The 5,247-nt window shown below is 39.4% G+C and overlaps 1 pseudogene; it reads left to right on the top strand.

Moving 5' to 3' along the window:
• The first annotated feature begins 2,863 nt into the window (after window positions 1–2,863).
• On the top strand, window positions 2,864–2,981 carry LOC116562574 (annotated as a pseudogene).
• The last annotated feature ends 2,266 nt before the right edge of the window (window positions 2,982–5,247 follow it).

The raw sequence follows: 5,247 nt of genomic DNA, 5'->3' as shown, positions 1-5,247 counted from the left end.
AGGGCTGCTCTAAATATCTCCAGGCAAGAAAAGCAATTTATATTAACTTTTCAAGAAGCCCCACAATCCAGAGCTCTAAGAACATTAGAAAACAAAAGGAAAATATACTCCCCCCATGGATGAAATATATTATTGGCCAAATGACTTCCCTATAATTCCTACTAAATTGCAGTAATCATTTTTAATGTATGTACATGATTTAACTCACTGGAGCCTTTATACAGAGGTTTCTTGGTTAAAACAGTATTATTGGAAACCTCTGAAGCAACTGAAAAGCTGCTGAAGAAATAATGATAATGACTGTAGCTCATAAGACCTATAGCTGCTGCTATATCTGCCCAAAATATAATCTGGGGAAATCTATACAGTGTTATCAAGGACGTTTTCCTTTACCTGAAGTCCCCTTTGAAGTGTGGTCATTGTATTTTATTCAGCTATACCCATCACAAGGATAAAAATATGTTCTAGTGATTTTATTCAGCTATATCCATCACAAAGATAAAAATATGTCCTAGCTTTCTCATTGGGTAGAAGCATTTCTAAGCAGAAGAGCAACAGCCTCAGTGTTAAGTAAAATTCTCCTGGAAAAAAAATTATTCTGACTTGGGGAGCCCTTCTAGAACTTCACAGTGACAGAGGTACTCATTTCACTGGATGAATTGTCCAATCAATACGTAATATTTGGCCAATTCTTCAACATTTGAATGGTGCAAATCACCCTGTCATCCAGGTTAGAAGAATGCACAAACAGAATAATCAAAACTCAATTGGCAAAATTAATTAAGCCTTTTAAAATTCCTTGGCTAAAATTTCATTCATTGGTTTTGCTTAAGACCTATCCCTTTCAGTAGACATCAGTTTTCTCCAATTGAGATAACAGATAGATTTATGAAACTATCCCCGGTAAACTATGAATTCATAAATAAAAGGAGATACATTATAATGCCATAATAGTCTTATGAAACAACCAAGTAAAAAAATACAATTTAGCAAAAGATTATTTTTATAGTGAACTCTCCAAAAATCAATGAACCTTAAACCCAGGGACTTCAGCCAAAATATTTTGTCTACTGGAAATGACGTCTTCTAAAGAATTCCCTTCAATAGAAGTGGAAAGGTTCCTATCATACACTTCTTACTAACCCTTTGCTGCAAAGTTAGAAAGCATAGATTCATGGATCCACATTTCTCATTTAAGGAAGGCTAAGCCTCATGAATGGACTGGAAGGTGATCTTTGACTAACACTGATGCCAGGCTAAGAAAAAAAAAGACATCTGAGGTAGACAACACTCCAAAGATGCCAGACCAGGCCTGTATCTAAATGAACACTTACACTTATCTACTAGCAATGTTATCATTGCTTCAGAAATTTTGTTAATTGTTATTATTTTATGTAACATAGGAAGTTGCCCATTCTAATCTGTTGAGATAATTATTGTTTTAGTACTTAGCAGCGTAGTTCAACTAGAAAAGAATGGATTTTATTTTTTTCCTTGTGGTTATTCCTTTGTCTCAATGCATGGAATGGCCTGATAATACTTTGATTAAACTTTCCCAAATTGTTGCTACTGGAGGAAACCAAACTGTTGGATCTGCCATATGATTCATGGATCTATTCATGACCAATATATGTCATTAGAAAAATGTGTCACTAATTTTTCAGATACAGCTAATGCCATTACATATTTAGATTCATCTCTCTCTGGACTAACTTTCCAAATCTCAATTTTCCACAAAAACTGATGCTTCTATACCTTATCTAAAACTATCTATCAAGCCTACTCAGAAGGGATTTGTCTCTGGTTCTCCCCGTTCCATGCCATTTTGGATTAAGAAATGCATTGCTGGCCCGGCATGGTGGCTCACACCTGTAATCCCAGCACTTTGGGAGGCCCAGGTGGTGGATCACCTGAGGCCAGGAGTTCAAGACCAGCCTGGCCAACATGGTGAAACCCCATATCTACTAAAAAATATAAAAATTAGTCAGGCATGGTGGCACGCACCTATAATGTCAGCTACTTGGGAGGCTGAGGCTGGAGAATTGCTTGAACCTGGGAGGCAGAGGTTGCAGTGAGCCGAGATTATGCCACTGCACTCCAGCCTGGGCAATGGAGCAAGACTCCATCTCAAAAAAGAAAGAAAAGAAATGCGCTGCTGTAAAAATGAATCCCTGTTCTGCCAACATCTCTCTTTCATTTCATATCATGCAGGTGGCTTCTGGCAAATATGCAAAAAATGAAATTTTTTATTTGATCTGATGATCTCTACCCTTCCTGTTAATGAGGACATTAATGAACACACTCCCTGAGGAATTACTTGTGTTTCCCCAGGTTATGCATTTGTATGTGGCATCAGGGCTGATTTGCCTACCCAAGGTTGGGCACATCGTTGCCTGAATAGTTGGTAAATAGAGGGTGTATGTTCGTTAGGTCATTTTGTAACTCCCATATCCTTACATAGGAATGTAGGTGAACTCCCGTCTCCCTCCATTTAGAGCTAACAGGACTATGTTAGCAGGATATGATGGTAGCTCAGAGAAAAGCATTTTGGGACTAATCTCAAATGCTGGAGTTTATATTAAAGATCTGAATCCAAACCTATCAACCACCATTGGTCAGAAAGCTGAAGACACTGCATAAAGCACTACAACTCAACAAAACCCTTTGGATTCCTTAGCCCAGGTAGTACTAAATAACAGAATTGCCTCTGACTATTTATTGGCTGGAAAAGGTGGAGTCTGTGGAGTGGCACACAGCACCTATTGTACTTATATTAACACCTCTGGGGAAGTGGAGACTTGATTAGAAAGAAAAACATAAAAAAAAGAAAGAAAGAAAGAAAAAAAATTAAAAAGAAAAAGAAGTCTACGGCCATACCACCCTGAACGCGCCCGATCTCATCTGATCTCGGAAGCTAAGCAGGGTCAGGTCTGGTTAGTACTTGGATGGGAGACCGCCTCGGAACACTGGGTGCTAAGGCTTAAAAAAAAAAAATTAAAAGGAAAGAAAAACATGAAAGTCTAAAGGGTTACGTGAGAAAAACTGATCCTCTAAGTGGTTTGTTTAGTTGGTTACCCTTGGTGCTAAGTTCTCTATTTCATCCTATTCTTCAAGTAGTTACTATCATAATCATAAGCACAATTGTCATTTTCCTAGTTATCAAGTTACTCATGATTTGTATTTCAGTTTGCCTATGATCCATGACTAAAAATAGAATATTGATTGCTCAGAAAGATGTCTTTTGTTGAAAATATGGTCATGTGACCTGAACCAGACCGAGTTACTTTCCTTCTGTTCCCTTGTAATTCCACCTTATACATTTCCATCTTACAAATTAAACATTTCCGCCCTTCACTGGACATGACTCTGTAGGAATAAGCCCTCCTATGGATGCAGGACTTCACTGCTCTCTAACAAAATGATTTTTCTGCAATGTTTATTCAAAAGATCTTGAATAAAAGGGGGAAATGTGAAGGGAAGTGGATTGTTTGTCTACTTAGGGCTTCTAAAAGTTGTTAGGCCCTAAGTGAGGTTTATTTTGAAGACCAAGTCATGGAGCATGACCTCTTAGTTGCTGACCTGTTGTTATGGATTAACTTCCTTTCTTATTTTCTTGTTTCTGTCTAGATCAGATTGTATCTGAGATAAAAAAAACTTCTTGACTGAGATAAAAGACCCCTTGACTATTACATCCTTAATGTGGAATGTTAAATATACCTTTCCTCCCCAAAAAAACACTGCTTATAACCAATCATATTGCTGTTACTATACGTTAACTTTGAATGGAAAATATTTAAATCCTGTGCCTTAATCCCCTCTTCTTACAAGGACACGAGTCGTATAGGATTAGAACTCTGATGACCTGGCTTGAACTTAATCACCTCTTTAAAAATTCCATTTACAAATGTAGTCACATTCTGAGGTACTTGGAGTCTGGGCTTCAAGCATGCGAATTTTGGGGGGGGGACACAATTCAGCCCATAACAGTGCCTTATCCCATGTCCATTGCTGACATTCCTGCTGGGAAATGGTCCCCAAAAAAGAGAAGCTGTGGCCAGGTGTGGTGGCTCATGCTGTAATCCCAGCACTTTGGAGGCCGAGGTGGGTAGATCACTTGAGGTCAGAAGTTTAAAACCAGCCTGGCCAACATAGCAAAACTCCATCTCTCCTAAAACATACAAAAATTAGCTTGTATAGCACATGCCTGTAGTCCCAGCTACTCAGGAGGCTGAGGCAGAAGAATTGCTTGAACCCAGGAGGCAGAGGTTGCAGTGAGCTGAGATCATGCCACTGCACTCCAGTTTGGGCAACAGAGCAAGATTCTGTCTCAAAAAAAAAAAAAAGAGAGAGAGAGAGAGAGAAAGCTATAAACAGGGCTGAATGTCTTCACCTAGCAGAAGAGGCACAACATTGAGTTCAGTAGGCTCTGTTGGGTTGTTACATTGGGTGAGGCCTGCTAAATGAGGTAGAATTTGCCTGAAAATCCTAAATCTCACTCCATACTTCTCAAAAGGAGTTCAGGGATTTGGTGCAATAATAGATGATATTTTTATGTGTGTGAATTGCTCTCCAAGCTTATCCCAGGATCTTGAACACTGGAGGGTGTGTCTGTGAGTGCAACAGGCAAAATGGTAGCTAATAAGCCATTCTATCATCTCAGGACAATGAGGAAAATATAAAGTTATCTGCCAAGTAATGAGCCATGCCCAGGAACTGGTAATGGCCAGTGGTAATAGCCACAGAGTTTGGCCTCTGTGTTAACAGATGCAAAGCTTCCCTGCATAGAGTACTCTGGTGACAACTGATTTATGGTGTCCACAAAGGAGCTTCTCTAATTAGTGACCAGAAGCAGCCTGCAGTATCCTGAATCCTCTGGAAGAGGCCTGCTGTGTAAAACTGTCCCCTGAAATGATGGCATTGTCCTCTGTCTATTTGTGGTGTCATTAACAAGTTAAAATAAAACTCTTTTGACAGGTGTTTTTGTTTCATGACTAAGAGTTGATAGCTTTGTGAATTGCAGTATGTTTTTATGAGCACACATAACTCACTGGGATATACACTGCAAAGCTGCTTCTTCCACGAGGCATGGACTGAGGAGGTCAGACAGAGACTTAGACATAAACACTCCTGTTTGCCTAAAGCCCCTGTGTAGCAGAAATGCTCCACATGAAGCTGGAGACAAACTTCTGGCTGCCGTCTGCTTTCAGCCATCTCTACTGGCAGGTGAGAAGTAATGGCAGAAGAAGC

Source organism: Sapajus apella, unplaced genomic scaffold, assembly GCF_009761245.1.
Source record: "Sapajus apella isolate SASKATOON/1434 unplaced genomic scaffold, GSC_monkey_1.0 scaffold32, whole genome shotgun sequence".
Taxonomy (NCBI): Eukaryota; Metazoa; Chordata; class Mammalia; order Primates; family Cebidae; genus Sapajus; species Sapajus apella.
The sequence above is the reverse complement of the archived record's forward strand: the minus strand, read 5'-3'. Positions and strand labels throughout refer to the sequence as shown.